Source organism: Heterocephalus glaber, unplaced genomic scaffold (genome assembly GCF_053883595.1).
Source record: "Heterocephalus glaber isolate CG9 unplaced genomic scaffold, H.glaber_assembly_v1.0 deba00001509, whole genome shotgun sequence".
Classification (NCBI taxonomy): domain Eukaryota; kingdom Metazoa; phylum Chordata; class Mammalia; order Rodentia; family Bathyergidae; genus Heterocephalus; species Heterocephalus glaber.
This window is the reverse complement of record NW_028258325.1, coordinates 11702030-11722566: the sequence shown is the minus strand read 5'-3', so window position 1 is coordinate 11722566 and position 20537 is coordinate 11702030. Positions and strand designations below refer to the sequence as shown.

The window sequence follows — 20537 nt, the reverse complement described above, 5'->3', positions numbered from 1 at the left end:
AGATTGGGATAATCAGCCTGGAGCTGGATGTTAAGATGAGTCGACATTACATAAATTGAGAAAATTGGTGATCCTAGTGTATGCAAGGTGGAGCTTCGCTCATGGGTGAATTTTAAGCATGCAGGATACAAGGCTTTTGTTTTCAGATTTCATGCTCTTTCAAATGCATTGACACATTTCATCTCTGCATTATCTCAATTTTTGCTTCGTGACTGCTGAGCACTGTCATACACAAACCTCATTCCCAATTCCTAGGAATTCCTAATTCCTCATTCCTAATTTAGACAGTTGGCCCTAAAGGGTTTTGGAGTGAGCCCAAGCATGTCCAAACTGGACATGTCATCTGTCCTTTGAAATCTGCTCTTCTTCCTGGTTCCTTTTAAGTGAGCTGTACCATTGCTTACCCAGAATACCCACTATTTGCACCCTTTTTGACCAAACCTGCTTTCTGCACAGTATATTTAATTCTTTTCTTTCCTTTGCCAGCTCCAATGAATCAACCATCTGGAAATATCTTTTAAATTCATTTATTTGGTTCCATCCTTTTTTAGCTTCAAAATTTCCCCCCCCAAATATGTTTAAACCCTAAATCTCAGTGCCTGTGAATGTGAGGTTATTTGAAAATAGGGTCTTTACAGATATAATCTAGTTAGGGTCATACTAGTGTAGGGTGGGCCCAGTCCATGATTAGGATTCTTATAAAAAGAGGGCAGTTGGGACACAGAGACAGAGGTGCACAAGGAGACCACCATGTGATGGCAGAGGAGGAGATTGAAGTCTACAACCCAAGAAATGCCAAGGATTTCTGCAACCACCTGATCTGAGAAGAGGTAAATAAGGACCCTCCTTAAGGCAGTCAGAGGGAAGATGGCCCTGGCAAGGTCTTGACTTGGGATCCTGGCCTTCAGAGCTGCAAGGGTGTATTTCTGTGTTTTAAATCACCACATTTATGACATGTTGGGGCAGCAGCCCTAGGAAACTAGTACACTTGCCCACTGTCACTGTTCTAGTTCAACCTCTCCGTAGTTCCTCACGCTGCCTGAAAAACTGTTTGCTCTCTCATCTGCCCTCTTTCCTTTCCCACCAAATGCCATTTTTCACATAGGAGCCCAGCTGGGGATGGTGGGCATGCCTGTAATCCCAGCATTCAGAATGCAGAGGCAGGAAAATCGCTGCAAGTTCAAGGCCAGCCGGGGGTACATAAGGAGTTCAAAGCCAGCCTGCACCACAAAGCGAGACCCTGTCTCTAAATAAATAAATATTTAAAAATTTTTAAAAAGCATAGCAGCTGAGCTAACATTTCACAAGGATTCCTTCAGAGCATGTTACTTTGTGATTACATTTTCTTTCTCTTCAGGTACCTTTTAACATGATCTCCCTCTCCCTCTCCCCTCCCTCTTTCCCTCCCTCCCTTCCTCTCTATCTTTCATCCTTTCTTTCATCTGAGTTCAGCCTCAGTGCTTGGCTTCTCTGACATTTTCACTACTATGTTGTCACAAGAAAATTAAATGAAATTAAATGGTGGCAGATTTGTCCTAGGAATATTGCTGGGATTTGATCCCTTTATGAGTCTTGTGATAGATGAGTGTGTGGAGTTAGCTACTAGTGGCAAAAGAACAATATTGGAATGGTGGAGCACCATGTTGGAGAGGTTATAAATAATGGTTGTTCAGCAAAAAAATCCAGGCCCCCTCTCCAAAGAGCTTGTTTCACTGTGTTGTAAAAATTGGGTCATGTATATTTTCTTATTAAACTTCTGTTAACTTTTTGTGAATAAACTTTTGTAATAGTCAACAAAAAATAAAAGAGGATTGTCAGTGGGGTAGGCCAAAGACTTATTAATGTGAAATAGCACAGCATTTTTTCCTGTGTTATTTAGTTCTGAGCAGTTTAGTAATACCAAAACAGAACAAAGAGTACAGAGAATGAACCAGAAGAAAGGGCTGGAGCCAGAAGACTATAGAAGATCTGTTTCATTCTAGAGAATCTGTATTTTGCCAAGTGAGTGATACAGGTATGGAAGGATTTTATGTATGGGGGGTATGCAAAAATTTTTGCTTTGAAAAGATCAAGAAGGCCACCTCCTCACATATAAAAATATAGGTATTTCTGTCATAAGCACATATGTGCATATTGTGTGTATATGTTTATTTATATGGATGTATATACACACATACGTCTATTCAGCAAAACTTGTACAATATTAACAATTTTCTTGGGGGCGAGGATTTGGCTCAGTGGTTCCAGTGCCGGCTGCACAAGTGCAAGGTCCCGAGTTCAATCCCTTGTACAAAAAAAAAAAAAGAAAGAAAGAAAAAAAAAAACTAACAATTTTCTTGGTCACGAATGGTCAAATATCACATTTTCAAAAAGTCTGACCTACAATTTATAGTATTGTAGAAGAAGAGATTGTAAAGTCAGAAAGCTCAGGTCTGACTCTCATTGTCTTAGTTTGACTTCCTCACAGACTGGCAAGGACTCTAGGTCAGGGTGGTTATTGGCAGGTGTGTCACGGTTGGGGAAGTGACACAGAGAAGGAAAGACAGCTGGCAAAGGGCAGAGGGATCAGCCATCTATGACAGAGGTGAAGAAGCTTTGACCACGGGACAGATGTGGAAGTTGGTATAGAGGGTGTCTCAGAAGTGACCTGAGCAAGGGTGAAGGGCCTCGGATATTTGCACACTGATTTCTCTCAGTAACTGGTTAGATGTCTCTGCTAAGGACAGGGAAAGTGATTTTTTCCAAAATTCAGAGAAAGCCTCCCTATCAATTAGGTTCAGATATTCCAGGTAGGAGTCAGCCAGGTGCATTAAAGTAGTGAGGCCTAGAGATTTGATCTGTCTCACCCCTTTCTACCATTCACCACCTTAATAGCCTTGACCTAGTCCCTTTATACCTTAAAACTCATTTATCTTAACTAGCAAAAGAGAGATCACAGTACTTTAACTTGGAGAGGGTAACACACTTTGTTATGGTCTAAACAAATACAGTAATGTAATATATTTCTGGTGCATAAACACTGAAATAAATAGCAGTCTCAAAGTTTACAAAACAACTTTGCTTTTCACCTAGCCCTTTTCCTCATTCTGCCTTCTCAGAGAAGTCCAACAGGAAAGCTGGGTGAATAGAAAACCTTGAACTACACAGGATAAGCTCTTAGAATTGAGAAGTACCATGATCCTCTCCACTGTGTTCCTTGCCATCAGATGCGGCCCACTTATTGCTAATATTTCTGCTGCTGAGTCCAAGGAGGATATCTGCAGCAAGGTCATTTGTGTGGCCTATAAGAAAGCAGGCGCTGTTTCCATGGTGGCAGCCTAAGAATCTGGATTGTGACTGCAGCAAGAGGAGTTCAGGTCTCGGGGGTAGCCAGCTTCTCTGTTGCCTAAGCAAAGGGGAATGCAGATTTCTCAGGTTTCCACCTGGAGAAAAGCCTGGAACATGTCTCTCCACCTTAAAATACCTCCCTTGTTGATGTCTGAGATCCACTACTGACAACACAGTTTTTTGTGTTAGGCATTTCTCTCCATGTTTCTTTGTCTCCCTGCCTCTCTTTCTGTGCCAGGTACAGTGGGATATAATGAATGGATAGAACTCAAGCATAGAATTTGATGAGTTTGGATGAATGTATACTCCTGCATAACTAATAGCCAGGCAAGATAATGGAACATTTCTGTCACCTGACAGAATTCCCTCCTGCTCTTTCTCATTCTTCTTCCCCTGACAAGCATTTTTATTTCTCTCTATATGGGTCAATTTTGCCTGATCTTAATATTCTTATAAACAAAGTCATATAATATGTATTATTTTGTGTGGCTCCTTTTGTTCAACACTATTTTTTGGAGATTCATCTGTGTTGTTGCATATAATGGCAGTTTGTTCATTTTTATTGCTGGGTAATATTCCATTGCACAATAAACCACCGTTTCTTTGTTTTCCTGTGGATGATCATTTGGGTTGCCTTCTTTCTTTCATTTTATTGCTTGCCATTATGGATAAAGCTGACATGAATCTTTTTATACAAGCCCTTTTGTGGACAAATGTTTTTATTTCCTTTGCTAAAATACGTTGGAATGACACTCTATGAAAGAAGCTATGTAAATGCCCCATAAACAGATGTGAAGTTGTTCAATATCATTAGTCATTAAAAAGATATAAATTCAAATCACAATCAGATACCATTACATCCCACTAGGATGCCTCAAATTTAAAAATAATCTCTTGAACAGACAAATGAGTCTAGGAAGAGTATCTTTTTCTTTTACATTCTGAATGTTTTTGTTAGGGAAGTTTGAAATGCCAAAAGAAAGAATAGTGTAATGAACTCCCATATAACCATCCCTCAAATTCAATAGTTATCAACATTTTGCAATAATTACCCTGTGTCATTTATTAACAACAATCAATTGTCCAATTCTCTGACACCAACTAGGAATCGTACAGCTCAATTCAGTACTAATACCTCAATTCAGTACTAAATTCAGCACCTGGAGTTAGTGCAGATCCTCAGATTCAAAGATTCAATCTGACAAGATTGCCCCCACTTCACATGCTAGTCTGGCCATTTACAAATTCAGACATTCCCGAGTTACCCCCTTCAAGTTGAGTTATTTGCTGGAATGACTCACAGAACTCAGGAAAGTGCTTTATGATTACCATTTTATGATAATGACTACAGCTCAGCAACAATCAAATGGAAGAGACAGGCTTGATTAAATCATGGGCCACTGATGATTAAACTCAGTGTCCATCCTCTCTCGCCCCTTCCTGAAGATCTTGGGGTGAGACTGAAAAGTCTTAACCTTCTAGTAACATGATCACTTCCTGTGGAGTCCAGCGTCACCTGAAGTTGTCTAGGGGCTGTCCAAGAGGCTCCCCATTACCAGAATCTCAGGTATGGTTCAAAGAGGCTTCTTGTGAATAATGAAAGACCATTCATATCACTCAGGAAATTCTCGGAACATGAGGAGTTTTGTACCAGAAATGAGCCACAGAGAGATATATTTTCTTATACCATATACCCAACTAGCCTTATTTGTATATTTATCAAAAAGTTTTCTATTTTTAAGATGTAGCTGTCATAGTTTAAATAAAATCCTTTATGCAATACTATCTACTCATAGGGTACATGTAACCACAATACTTTTATACTTAATGAATAATAATAACTTAATATTGGGCAATATTCTTTCCATAATCACATTTCCCTATCATCTCAAAACTGTCTCTGTCATTGGTTTACACATCGCAGTTGGCTGTAGTTTATGTTTGTGTCTTGTAGTTTAGAAGACTGTCCATCCTGTACCTTTCTTTCCTTTTCATACCACTGAGTTATTAGAGAAAGCTGGTCAGCCAGGTGGGGTGATGCGTGCTTGCAGTCCCCAAGCTGCTCAGGAGATGAGGCAAGAGGATGCGAGACCAGGCGGGGTTCACACTCTGGGACCAGAGAGAAAGAGGAGGAGGGGCAGGGGGAGGGGGAGGACATAAAAGAGAATGAATGGAGGAGAGGTAGAGACAGACTCTAGGTCACCTGCATGCAGAATCCACATTATGATTATCTCAATAGTCATTTCTCTGGTTTCTTCCTCTCCATCTTCTCTTTAAACAAAAGCTAGATCTAAAAGGCTCAGTTTCCCATTCCTCAATTTTAAAGCAAGAATACTTCCTAGATGGTTTCGTTTATTTTGAAAATGATTTTTGGATGCCTATCGTGTTTTGAGTTTTGTGAATTATAAAATACTATATATTACAGTCCTGCCATTAAAGATCTTATAGCCTGTCAGGAAGGTAGGCATGTAAAGCAATCAATATAACAGCATAAATGCCAGGGAGGATTTGGGTGGGAACAGAAATTCTGATAGGGGCATCAAGGATACTATGAAAGGGCTAAAGGAGTTGGCTCTGGAGGGAAAAGGAGAGTTTGTCCCTTGAAGAAGAGTGAGGAAGAGCATGCTAAGCTGGGGATCTGTGTGTCCGTAGGAGGAGCCACACAAATACACTAGAACATGCTGTCAGGGGCATACTTGACAGGGAATTTTTTTGTATGCAATTTATCTTGTGTGCAGTGGCAAGCCCAGAAAGAATTTTATCTGAGGTTGAGGGTGTGGTTAGATTGTCAGCCTCCAGTGTGGTTCTTAGCACCTTAGTGTGAGCAGATATATCAGGAATTGGTCTCCCAAAGAGATGGACTCCTCAAAAAAATAAAGTGTGCCGGGGATTTAGCTCAGTGGTGCTCTGCCTGCCTCATAAGCTTAAGGTCCTGAGTTCTATCCCCAGTATTGCAGAAAACTGTAGATCAAAAAGAAAGTGGATGGCCGGGAATTTAGCTCAGTGGTTCCAGTGTCTGCCTCACAAGCACAAGGTCCCAAGTTCAATCCCTGGTACCAAAAAAAAAAAAAAAAAAGAAAGTGGTTGGAAGTGCTATAACAAACACAGATAGGACAACCTATGTCACCTCCTCACAAAGCTGTGCTCCTTGGTTCAACCTTTGGTACTAGAGTCCAAGTCTGGAAACCAAAGACTGGAGGAGACAGCATTACAAAATACTGATACCAGCCCCAAACCATACCCACATTTATCAGGGTGGGACTTAGGCACTATGTATTTGTTTACTCCAAAATCCCCAAGTGATTCTAATGCACTCAGGTTTATGAACAACCCAAGCAAAAGAGAAGTCAGCACCAATGGTCAGTCAAGGAGGGCACATGGGCCAAATGCTAGGGCTTCCACTCCCAAGTGTAGACAGGAAGCCTCTCTGCTTTCCAAGTCCCTTTGATGGTCCATGCATGATTACAGAGGTGCAACTTGGCAGCTAAGGGATCTTTTAAAAGGAATGCTGAGAGAAGGAAGCAGGCTTGGCTCACAGTGTTGCTCAGCATTGTCTGTGGAATGGCCAGCCAGCGGGTGAGCATCCAGACGCCCTTAGCTGGAGAGCAAGGCATAGAATCCCTGTCTCTGGCCCTCTGGTATAAACTCTGCTGGGAATCCCTATTGGGGAGCTCCGGTCTTGCGCTCAGAGATGATGTGGGAATTTTGTCAGACAACAAGGAGCATGTGTTCGCTATGAAAGCAAATTACTAAGTAACAACAACAACAACAACAACAACAACAACAAAACAACAGCACAGAAAACCCAAGCTGCAATCTATCATCTATGCATTATGACTAACAGATGTTTTAAATTTATTTTAATGTATAGGTTCTCTCTCTTTTCTAAAATGTATTTATTGAAGAAAATAGGTCATTTGTTGCCCAGTTATTTCTTTGCAAGATTGATAAAAAACTAGTTTGCATAATTATTCACTTGCATTGTTTCTCAGTACATACACAATAGTCTCAGAATAATAACCTCAATGTTGTCATGAACAGCAGATTAACTTTGAAAAGTTTACATATGTGGTGGGAAGGCAGTTCTTTTTCCCTTAGGTTACATCCCACTAGGAATAAACCAATTATTGTATTTTACAACCCCTTGGAATTCTCTTTCTCTTTGTGAATTTGCCACAAACTGTGTGCACAGTAAAGTTCATCAGTTTCATTTTACATTTTATTATTATTAATTGATTTTTTAAAATTTAATTTTACTTTAAAATCATGTAAATTATTTGTATGGTTACAAAGTCAAATCTAAGAAGCAGAGTTACAAAACCAACTCCCCTGGGGTAACCATTTTCTTTTCATTTTTATGGTTTATTCTTCCATCGTGTTATTAATATAAGCAGGTATTTGCATATATTCATACTCTCTTCACTTATAAAAGGCACAATATTCACATTACATTTGAGCGGTGGTTGGGAACTCTTTTTACCCTGAATCATGGTTTGCCTTTCTTCTAAGTTTGCTTTTGAGTGATAATTCTTTAATATAGAACTAATCACTAAATTTATCATTTGATATTTTTCTTTTTTTGATGCAGTCTTCTCTTCCATTTGACCTTCTATCTAGTTTTTGTTTTAATATATGAAAACTGTTGGGTTTACATATTCATTTTGCAACCAATTTTTTCTAAAGTTTTTATTAATTTTAGTGGTTTTTAGCTGTTTTGGGGGGGGATCCAGATGTATGATATTTTTTCATCTGCAAATAGCATTTTAACCATTTCCTTTCTAACTCTTGTGCCTCTACTAACTCTAGCTTTTCCTTAATTAATTGCATTGACTAATGTACTGCCAACAAAATGTGTGCTGAACATCATTCTTTTGAGTTCTAACTTTCATGTAAAAGTCTCTGGCTGTATTGTTAATGCTAATCACATGGTGTGTGTTCAAATACTACAGTGAATGTTTAGATTCAAAATAAAACTTTTTACAGTAAAAGACACATCAGTGTTCACTCTCCTCAAAGTATTCCCCCTCTCTTCAAACACATTTATCCCAGTGTGCTTGCCACTTTTTGAAGCAGTTCTGAAAGTCCTCTTTTTCAAATGTCTTTAGTTCCACTCTGGTAGCTGCCTCAGTGTCCTGAACTGTACCTTTTGTGATCATTTTGACTTTGAGGAAGAGCCAGAAGTGGAGTGGTGCCTGATCCTGTAAACAAGGTGGATGTGGACACATCAGACACATTGGGTTTTTATAAGCCTGCCTTTCTGTTGGACGCCCCTGGGCAGCGGCATTGGCCATTTCTGTGATCACAGCTCATAAGGATACTTGCCAAGAAAGGCCTTCCAGAACTGCTTCAGAAAGTGGCAAGAATGATGCAAATAAGGGTTTTCAAAGTTAGGAGGAGTGTTTTAAAGGGGATTAAGCCACTATGTCTTATACTGTAAGAATGTTTTAAAAATTTAAACACACACTGCATTTTTTGATCAGCCTGTGTAATGTCATTTTTATATACATGAAGGAAATTCAATGGCATTGCTTTCTTTTTATATAAATGTGTATTAGATGTTGGCATATGTTTTTTCTCCATCTGTGGAAATAATCCTGATTTTGTCCTTGGGGCTATTAATACAGAATCTGCCAAAAACTATATATATCAGGAAAGGAAAACCTTTATAAATATTTTAATACTAAATTTATTGAAATATCATGAGATTAATACAACTTATCTTTGGCCTACAATTACAAGAGGTGCTTATGGAGGTGGCCATTCACTTCCAGACTAGTATAGCGAATTGCTGAAGAGTGAGTACATGTTTTTGGTGGATCCTGTATAATGACTTATATAAATACAACTCCTCCGGTTGAAATACCTTTGTGTTCCTCAAAAGAAACACACATGGTTATAATGCATAATTCGATGCATTTTTGAATTTGAGTTGCTGATATTTTATTAAAATTTTTTGCATAAATATTTATTACTGTGTGTGGTCTGCACACAATTCTCTTTTGGTATAATTTTGTCAAATTTTGGTATCAATATATATGTACTTTATAAAATATATTTAGAAGTTTTCCTTATTTTTTCCTGTGTAGTCTCTAATGTCTTTGGTGTTGAAAAATACTTAGTCATTGAGAAATGCTTGGACCATTCCATTTACCTGAGACTCCCTGACTGCTGTAAGGAAGGCAGTGACAGCCTAGGTGACTGTACCAGAGGCTTTGGTTATCAGTGAGTGAAGCGGGAAGCTGCAAACCACTGTGTGTCAGATTCTGAGAGCTGTTTTTTCTTGTTTCAGAAGATTGGATAACACATTAGCAAGTGCTCAAAAATGTTAGGTATTATAATCAAATGGCAAAAGGAATGCGAGCTTGCTGGAAATCATGAATCCTAAATCAAAATCAGTATATATGGCCTAGAAATGGGATGAAATATTTGAAACTTAGAGTCTTCTGGCGACTCCTGGGTATATAGTTATGGCTTTTATGGACTCCCTAATGTTTAATTGCCTTTTGCTATTTGTCCATACAATGGAGGAGAAAGGAGAAATGAACTAACATTGAGAGTATTTACTAAGTGTGAAGCTAGGTGCTAAGGGCTTTTCTCACTTGATCTCATTTAATCCAAACCTATCCTAATCTATCAGAGTAGTTATTACTCATTATCACTTTTTTCAGGTGAAGAAACTAAGGCTTACAGTAGGTAGGTAGCTTTAAATGTAACTGTCTAATTCTTAAGATTAAGAAGTGGCAGAAAAGAAACCAAAAGAAATTGGGAACATTTAGTTACTGAACCTAATTTTAACTATTATGCAAGAATTTTTTCTTTTTCTGAGTTTATTGGGGTATAACATACATTAGCACCAAAAATTTAGAAAATAAAAGAAGAGGTGGTAAAAATAAAAATAATCCAAAAGTCTACCTTTTCAGAAAATAAATTCCAAATATATTTTTCCAGAAGTTTGCCTATCAAACTTCTTTGATATAAATATATATATGGAAATGTATGTGCATATGTACACATATATAATAATTTAGCAAAAGTGGGTTAAAAAGCTATAATAAGTACAGCATTTTGTTAACCTTTGGTTCTTTTCAACTCAGTCCATGGAGAATTTTTGAATTTTGAGATTCTGCCTTTAAAATTGTAATAACAGAATTCTGGCTTACAAGGGGCACGTGGGTATCTTTGCTGTGGACTCTGATGTCTGGCATTGGTTCTTCTGCCCCTGCTTCCTCAAAGGTTATACATATTTTATGAATAAGAGCAAGGGAGAATTGAGGGAATGGTTGGTTGAAGCAGTACCTGCCAAATGTAGGTAGTCAATGAATGTTTGCTACTTAATGCACAGTGAGTTACATTTTAAAAAAATAATAGTTACTTTGTCCTTTTAGCAATTTCTGCAAATTCCTGGGAGTGAGTCCACTCCTAAGAAACAATTATAACTGTTTTCTTCCTCCAGGGGCTCCACCATTGGAAGTGAAATGATGAAGAAGTTTAATAGCCCTTGGGTGAAGAAGTGCATCTTAGAAGCCCCTGTGTTTCTCTTCCTCAGCTAACAAACTAATAGCAGAAGAACAAAGGCCATAAATAGGTGAGTTTAGAATTAAAAACAATACAGATAAACAACATGAGGCATACTTTATCTCATTTGGATTCAAAGAGGATCAATTATTATAAATACCTAACTGGGAAATCATTGTACACGTGCACTAAAATTTGTGTGTGTGTGTGGTGCTGAGGATTGAACCCAGGGCTTTATACTTGCGAGGCATTCCACCCCTGAGCTGCATTTCCAGCCTCCATATGAACTTTTTTTTAGTTACTGACCAGTTGCCTTCAAAAGGGCAAAACCATTCTATATTCTTTCCTAGTGACACCAGTGACCAAGTCTTCAGTGATAAAGGGAGTCATTACTTTATTTTCTAGACATCCTTGACTTTTTTGTTATTAAACTAGTAAAAAAGAATTCTGTATTGATTTTTATTTTCTTGATTATTTGTAAGGTTGAAGACCTTTCTATACTTTCATTGGCCATCTGTGCTTATGAATTGTTTTTATCAAATGTTTGTTTTCTATAAGATTGCTTCTTGGTTTATAAAATTTAAAAATTAAATTGATTAATTCTTGGTCATTTATTTTACAGATATTTTCATCAATATTTCACTTATCTTTTAGTTTGGTTTATTGTCTTATGCAGACAACATTTTTATTGCTGTATTTGCTAATTCTTTTGTTATTGGCTTCTGAGTCATATGCCTAACTTTGAAATATATTTTTATTTAAACATTCCCCCTCATTGCAGTATAAAAAGATTAGTCTCCTTTAACTATCATCTCCATGTTTATTTACATGTGGCTCTGGACTCTCTCTGGAATTTGTTTTTGAATATGAGATGTGTTCAGGATCTCTAATCAATAGTCTTCTCAATACTGTGGATGCACAGGAAAGATTCCAGCAATTGATGAATTCTGTCTACTATGGACACTTATGGAAGAATGGTAAAATTTATTCATTATCAAATACATGTTTAGTCTCTTTCTTCTGTGAACTGGGCATTGGTTTAAGCACTGGAAAGACAAAACTGAAGAATAAGTGAGCGATTGTTCTTTTATGGAGTGAATTGTAAAAAATAAAAAGCTACGTAGTGCATTATAGTACCAGCTATTCTGGAAGTTGAAGCAGGACTGTCCCTTTAATCCAGGGATTTGAAGCCAGCCTGAACACTACAGCAACAACCTGCATCTTTAAAAATTCTAACAGAAGACAATGTCAAGTACTGATGAAGAACTAATAAAATACTGCATCACAATAAAGAAGTTGCCTGCACCCCAGATGGTCAGAGAAAACTTCTCTGAAGGCATGATATTTAAGCTGAGACTTAAATGATGATCAGAAAGTAGGATGAAAGAGTCCTGGGAAAAGAAATTCCCAAGAGAGAAAAGCAAATACACATGTTCTCAGGACAGTGCTAGTTTGCCATGTTGAAGTCAGAACGAAGGTGAAAGTATTGTGAGAAGGAAAGAAATGGAGTGTTTGGAGAGGTCAGAAACATCCAGATAGTGAGTGGCTCTTTGAGCCTGGTAAATAGTTGGGCTTTATTCTAAGTGATGGAAGACTGAAGGATTTTTAACAAGGGTATTATGTAGTATGATTTACCATTTAAATTTGTGTGTCTGCCATCCCTGAAGCTGCCACTAGAGGGAAGCAGGAGGAGGTGGGGCAGTCAGTGCAAAAACAGCATCCTGGCTTGTGGGAAATGCACACCACTGCCTGGTTCAAGAGGAGGACATATCCAGAAGGGGAACAGACTGTGTCTATAAGGAAGGAGGGCAAGAACCGTATCTAACTACAAAAGGTGGATCTCACTGGAGTTTTATAGATAAATTTCTGAGATTTGTTTCTAAACTAATTACAACTGAATCATTCTGAAAGAAAGAGATGTCCTCTGGACTGACATGTGAATGCTTTCTGGGTGGCCATGCAAACCTCACAGGGTGGCAAGGATCTGGGGAATTCTCCAAAAAGTCGAGCCCAGAGCCCACCAATTTGGAGATTGTAGTATGTTATCAGTGCTCCCAAGGTAATGAGAGAGGCCCACCTACTCCAGCCACCCAGGAGAGACCAGCATGGACCACGTTACTAGAACTTCATCTGACAGACAATTGGATGCCCTGGAACATCTTTCTCCGTAATTAAATAAGACCATAATTCAAATCTTTGCCTGCCACATGTTTGGTGAACAGAGAATAAAGGGATGAGTGAAGAAAATTGAAAGTGTTGGATGATATCAGGCTCTGACTTTCATAGTTGAGATAGCTACCAGGTGAACATGAATTTGGGATACCTCTCTCCACTGGCGGTGCTTAGATGGAAACACCTGTGTGTGCTTGGGCGAGAGTCTTGCATGTAAGTGACAGTGCGCTACAAGAATGAAGGGGGTGAAATAACGGAAGTGAGTTCTCATTGTGACTCAACATCTTACCAATTCTGTGACTGTGGGCAAGTGATTTAACCTATCTGAGCCTCAAATTCCTCATCTCTAAATGGAGGGCAGTAAAAACGATGTCCCCTTCCTAAGGATGTGATAGGATTGAGTTAATACATGCAGTATTTGACGAGGACCCTGCATATGATAAACACTGCCAAGTGGGATTTGCTGGCTCTGTGTTTAATGCTTCCTTGTTGATTGGCAGAGTTTTTCCTTAAACACACTCAGGTAACCTGTTTGATTTTGTTTGTGCATCTTCACCGTTTACTTCCAAATGGACAATCATGGTCTAGATGGCAGAGTGGCTGTGTCACTTCCTCTGGATCACATACTGACCACGCCAACCTGCATAGCCCTTATTCCCTTCTGCTTGAGTCGCTGCCTGACTTCCAAACTGGAAGCCCTGTCTGCTGTTAACCACTGTCTCTCCAAACACCACAACCTGGATCTTCGGAAATGATCTAGTTTCACCACCACCTCAAGAAGAGACCCAGAATAGCAAGAATGTATGGCTCCTTGGGGCTTATAGTACATACTTTGGGGAAGAAATGGGTTGTCAAATGGGTTTCAGTAGATGACAAGCTTAATTTTAAAACTAGGGAACTTAATGCATCAAACTTCACATATAGCCAAATAATTGAGATGATGCCTTAGATTTTAATATGGCAGAAGCTGAAAGACGGGAGCAGGTATGAAGACTTAGATCACAAAAGAGAGCTGTGTTGGATGCTTTAGGCTCAGGAAGGTAAGGGCCACAATCCAGAGACTACTGAAGCTTGACTTGTGGTAGAACTCTAAGAAAATAATATGCTTGTTTACATGGTGAATGCTGAAATTTTAAATTTCTTTTGGAATACACATTGCTATAATAAATACTCCAAAGTGAAAATTAACATCACTCAGTGACTGAGAGAGGTGGTAATCTACTTGCACCTTAAAGCGGAAAAGTAAACAGTGATAACAAATTTCATTTTTAAATAAAGCAATTTAAAAATGAGTATTTTGTTGTTAAATATGGCACATAATAGCAATGCCAAACATCAAAGATAAATGTGTACATAGATTATATATTTCTGATATACCAAGAAGCATTTGTATTTAAAGCACTTTAGTCAATATTTCAGCCATTTCCTTGCATACTGAAATGTATTTTACATTTTCAAGTAGCAGCTTCAAAGTTAATCAATGGTGTGTACTAATATTGTGAGGTAATTATAATCAGACTTGAAAATACCTCAATTATGTTGCCCCTTCAGCTCTCTTACAAATGGTTGTGGGCTGCAAGAGGCGAATAACGAGAGAAAATACTTATATCAGAGCAAATAGGACAATTCTGCCAGGCTTTTCCTCAGAAATAGGTGTGTGTATGTGTGTGTGTGTGTGATAAGGAACTGGTTCATACAATTATGGAGTTGAAGAATCCAATCTCCAGAGTGGGCTGGCAGCCTTGAGACTGGGGAGAGTTGATGGTCTAATTCAATGGTCATCAGATCTTGCAGATCGAGTCTAAAGGTGGTCTTTAAAGGGAGAGTTCTCTTTTACTTGGGAGAAGGGCCATCATTTTTTCTATTCAGGCATTCACCTATTTGAATGAATCCCATTCATATTAGGGAGGCTGTGTTGGTTAGCTTTTCATTACTGTAACAAAATACCTGAGATAATCAACTTACAAAAAGGAAATATTTGCTTTGGCTCACTGTTTTAGAAGTTGGAGATCATGGTTGGTTGGCCTTATTGCATTGGGCCTGTGGTGAGGGAATACCTTGTGGCAATGAGCATGAGACACAGGAAACTGTTCGTCTCATGGCTGGGAGACACACTCCTAAGGGTTCCAACATCTTCCAGTAGCATCACAGATAGAGGTCCAAGCCTTTAATTAAACACCTGGGCCTTTGTGGTGTTTCCAGATCCAGGCCATAGTAGAAGGCAATCTGTTTTTCTCAATATCCTTTGATTCACATGTTAATATTATCTAACAGTGCTCTCTGCAAAACCCCAGACTAATGTCTGGCTAAATATCTGAGCATCCTGTGTCCCAGGCAAGCTGTCAGTAAAATTAGTCCTTGCAGCTGCCCACTTCCAGAGAATAGCCTTGGCTGGGAACATGTTCAGCCCAGTCTTCCCTGAAGAAGCCATGAACTCTTCTGCTCAGCAGTCATGCTGAGACGAGTAAGGTAGCTGGGCAAAGCGATGAATTCATCAAGGAAAGACATGCTGCTATCCACTAGACTTGCTGCTGTAGATAAATAGAAGGAAAAAAGCAAATGTTCGTTTAGTATGCAGCTTGCATCCCCTTACTCTGAGTGTGCAAATTATTTAGTATCTTGGGATGAATTTCTTCCATTGTAAAGGGAATATAAGAAGATAGTACCTGTTTTTGTCATCTTGGTTGGTAGCAAGAACAATTTGAAATTATCATATAGCTAAGAAGGTGTTTTATTTCACTTATTTATTTTTAATTTTTAAATTTTATTTGCACATATTTTCAGTTCATTAAGTTTACAGTCGTCTTGGAGAATCATCATGTACCTATTACAGCATGTTTTTTTCTTGTTTTTAACCCCTTTTCCTTCTCTCCTTCTCTTCTCTCTCCTCCTCTAGTTCCCCTATCCCATTTTTCATTCCTGTTGATATTATTTGTCTTAGCTCATGTTATGGCCTATAATGTTCACATTAATTGAGGTTATTAGGTTCCTATACATGGCACATCTTTTCTTCTCATTTTCCCTTCTCTCCTCCCAACCTTTCCCCCTTTTTCCCTTGGACCACTTCCCTATTGCAAGAGATTCATCCCCCCTGTCCTTTTCTATCCATCCTTTATCATTTTCTTTGTACTTTGCCTCACTCCTATGAGAGATACCATATGGTATTTAAGCTTATGTGTCTGGTTTATTTCACGCAACATTATATTTTCCAGGTGCATCTATTTTCCAACAAATGTCTCAAATTTGTCATTCTTTATAGCTGAGTAGTATTCCATTATGTATATATACCACATTTTCTTTATCCAGTCGTCTGTTGATGAGTAAACAGACCGCTTCCAGGATATAGCTATTATGAATTGTGCTGCTATAAGCATTGGTTTGCATGTATCTCTGCAGTGTGATGACTTAAGCTCTTTGGGGAAGATAGCTGGGTTATATGGAATTTCTAATTTCAATTCTTTGAGAAATCTCCATGCTGATTTCCATAATGGTTGTACTAGTCTTCATTCCTACCAGCAGTGAAGGAGTGTTTCTTTTTCACCACAGCCACACCAGCATTTGTTATCTCTGAATTTCTTAATGATTGGAATCTCAGCATTATTTTAATTTGCATTTCTCTAAGATGTTGAAATTTTTTTCATATATTTGTTGACCATTTGTATTTCTTCCTCCCTCGGTGAAATGTCTGTTAATTTCTCTTCCCCATTTCTTGGCTTAGGTGGTTTCATTTCTTTGAGTTCTTTGTATATGCTAGGAATTAGTCTTCTGTCTGAGGAGTAGCTGGCAAAACATATTTTCCCATTAAAAATGCGGAACAGTTCACACATGTGCGCATCGTCCTTATGCAGGGGTCATGCTAATCTTCTCTGCATCACTCCAGTTTTAGTATATGCACTGCTGAAGTGAGCACAAGAAGGTATTTTAGATGGATGTTCAACAACGAATGATGAGAAAGAGTTTGGTCATGGTAGATTGGTATTGGCAGTGTTCTGTTCAACTCCTGTAGAAGTTTCTTCCCTTTCTACGCACAGTAAGATTTCGCATAAATGAAGAATGAGTTTTTGGTGAAAGGAATAGCCTAACTGAAGGCACGGAAGTGGGGAAGCATAGAAGTCCCAGTTCAGGGACTCTTAGGGCAGGATCGCTAATGTGGCCGAGGCAAGCAGGTCCAGCAAGCAGAGGAGGAGAATGTTATAGTTCCCACTGGCGAATGTAATTTTTTTAAGAAAAGGAATCCTAGACTTATAGAAAAGTTGTAAAAATCGTATAGAAAGCTCCCAAATACCTTTAACTAATGTTAACATATCACAAAATCATGGCACAGTGATCTAAACAATGAAATGACACTGGTAATAATACCATTAGCTGAACTGCAGACCTAATTGAATTTTGTCAGTTTTCCTACTAATGTCCTTTTTGCTGATCCCGAATTCAAGTCAGGATCCCACATTGACTTAATTGTGGTGTTTCTTTAGTCTCTTCTCATTTGTATTTATTTAGTTTTTATTTTTCATCCTTGAGGGATGGCAGTCAGTTACTTTGCAGGATGTATCTCAAGTTAGACTGGTCTGGTGTTTTCTAGTGAGTTGAATGAGGGCGTGAATGTTTCAGAGAGAACATCACAAGAACGATGTACTGTTCTGAGTGTATCACTTCCCATGGTATGTGAGGACAGTATGTTTTGTTACTAGTGTCGTGAACCTGGATCATTTGGTTAAGGTGATGTCTTCCGGGTCCAGCAGAAAGTTACTATGATCCCTTCAGCAATTGAAAAATGATGGGGAAATGTGGACACTGCGTACATATGCTGTTCTCATACCTCTGCCTGCTAAGCTTAGCATCCATCAGTCGTCCCTTCCTGCAACATAATTACTATGGTATTTGCCTAATGATAATTTTCTAATTTTATTGAAAAATAAGAAGAGAGGTTCAGTTTTTCTACTGTTGCACTGAATTCACACTGGTGCCTTCACCTAACCTATAAATAAAGATGGATATGTAGAGTTTAACAATAATAAAACTGGTGATCTGCCAAACTCAAATTTTACACTAATAAGGATGTTACTTTACATATAATTTTATGTACCATTCATCAATAACCATAAACCTCTTCATGAGGTTGTATTGCATGATTGTGTGCTTTTCCAAGGTAATTTTTCAGTCCTGACAACTATGATAATCAAGTATTGAAATAAATTGAAATTAGAAGCTGATTTTTAAATTGCCATATCCTTGTGTTAAACTATGATTTACAGAAATAGTGAGGCTTGATCAACCCATTGTTATCACTAAATATTTATGAATAATAATTTTAGAAAAATTGCTCCAAAGTGATGTTATTAATAAATAAATAAAATGAGGTTATTTATTTTGTCGTTAATCTTTTAAAACTCCTATTTGGGGCTACTAGGGTTCAAGTATAATTTTTAAAAAACTGCATTTCTTGTAGGCATTTATTGAATTTGTGTTCCGAATAAAAGCTTGTGATCAAAAGATTTTGGTATCCATTTTTCTTTAAAAAGTGCAATTATTAAAATATTTCAAAAAGTTGCCAACTTTTCACTTTTTTCTTTTGGAAGAAGCCTATTTACTGTCATTTTTGTTACTGCATCTTTGTTTACTAGAGCAAAGAACCTTTCGATGCTAAGTGGATAGGAAGAACATGATTTTAGAATAAGGGACAATCCTTTATATTGAGTATATTTAGCTTTACTTAAAACCTATGTTCTTGTTCCTCATATTTTACTACTAGCAGAGCTTCCTACAGTAGTCCATGTTGTAAGTTGAACTGTATCCCCACCAAAAAGAAATATTGAAGTCCCAACTCCAAGAATCTCAGAATATGACTATATTTGGAAGTAGGGTCATTGCATATATATAATTAGTTAAACTAAGATTAGGTTTTATTGCAGTAGGGTGGGGTCCTAATCTAACACAATAGTGTCTTATAAGAAGAACACGCGAAGACAGAGACACACAGGGAGCATGCCATGTGATGACAAGATTGAAAGCCCACGAGGAGAGGATGCCATAAACGGGAAGAGAAGCATGGAACAGACTCTTTTCTCAGAGCTGTTAGAGGGAACTGATCCTGCCAACCTCTTGATTTTGAACTTCTGGGTCTCCAGAACTGTGAGATAATGAATTTCTGTTGGTTGTAGGCCATCCAGAATGTGGTACTTTGTTAGAAGCAGCCCCAGTAAAGCAACTAATCCAATAATTTAGGATATTTGGGAATTTGTGATAGTACTGTCTTATAGAAATTTTGTGTGGATAATTTATATTTCACTGATCCTTGAAAGGTTTCTGAGCAAAAATAAGTCAGGTCCGCAGAATTATCCTGGCAGCGATGTCTAGAACTTGTCATAAAGTGGACTGCCTAGAAGCAGATGGGATGCCCAAGAGACAACTGCACAGATTTTCACAAGTAATATCAAAACCCAGCTTGGAGGGCATCTCTGAGAAGGAAAAGAAAGTCCAAAGATTAGAAACACTGCAGTAGGAAGTCCTATAGGAATGTACCATGGTGCAGAATTGTTTAAATGACTTGTGAATTTAAGTTGTTTATTGACATCTTTTATATTAAGGACAACTCATCTTGAAACCTGAGCTACTGAAAAAATTCCATTATGTAGACAGACCTGGAAAAGTAAGAGAAAGGATTGGTGTAAAGATGAGCTCACTATGGGGCTAGAAATACTTTTCTGTTTATGTGTGCATCAATGTCCACACTAAAAGCACACTTATCAAGTTCCTGTTATAAGTCAGTTGGAAGGGCATGGGATATAGATTTTTTTATTGTACTCAGAATTGTTAGATGTTTATCAAATATGAAAGGAATTTGCAGTGGTGTTATAGGATCTCTTCTATGATAGCCATGAAGACAGGCGACCTGGATCTCCAGGGGCATAGTTGGCAGATGACTGTCCTAGTTGCTGTGTTCCGAAATCTACAGTTTCTGCTTCAGGGTTGGCACCCTCTTCCCAGGGGTTCCTCCAGCCAAAGGCTGGACATAGCAGGGCTTCCACGGCAAAAGCCTTCTGCAAAGAGATGCAGGACTTCACTGATGGGCAGTTTGCGCAAGAGTACTTCCATTGGACTCCTAAACTTTTCTTAGAAGCACAATTCCGACTAAGACTTCAACTTAACACATCTAAGGAAGCAATGAGCAATAGAGTTAAAGATTTGCAATAAATGCTCATTATGATACTATTCAAAAGAAAAAAATTGGAAACTTTCTAAAAATCCAACAGTAAGACAATAGAGGAAACTGGGAGTAAAAGTAAAGAGAAGGGGGAGTAAAAAAATTAACATGTGTTATGTATGTGTACCAACTCCTCACAATGAATGTAATCATTATGTACTGGAATCATGCACTAATAAAAATTCAAAAAATTAAAAAATATAATATAGTTAATTCAACCATGATACCCCCATAAGCTCAAATATTATATGGGTATTAAAATTATGCTTTCAAAGATTAATGATGTAAGAAACTGTTCCTAAATAGGGTTATAATGTTA

At 38.1% G+C, this 20537-nt stretch overlaps 1 long non-coding RNA gene and 1 other non-coding gene across 2 annotated transcripts in view; one reads left to right on the top strand and one right to left on the bottom strand.

Annotated features, from left to right (window-relative positions):
* The window catches only part of LOC110349664 (uncharacterized), a 79845-nt gene that overhangs the window by 43979 nt on the left and 15329 nt on the right, over window positions 1-20537 (top strand). Inside the window, exon 2 of the long non-coding RNA XR_002395806.2 lies at window positions 10781-10912. This is a non-coding gene — a long non-coding RNA (uncharacterized LOC110349664). The remainder of the gene's footprint in view (window positions 1-10780; window positions 10913-20537) is intronic.
* LOC147825066 (U6 spliceosomal RNA) lies at window positions 16818-16924 on the bottom strand. Its single transcript, XR_015441424.1, has one exon. It is a non-coding gene; the product is annotated as a U6 spliceosomal RNA (small nuclear RNA).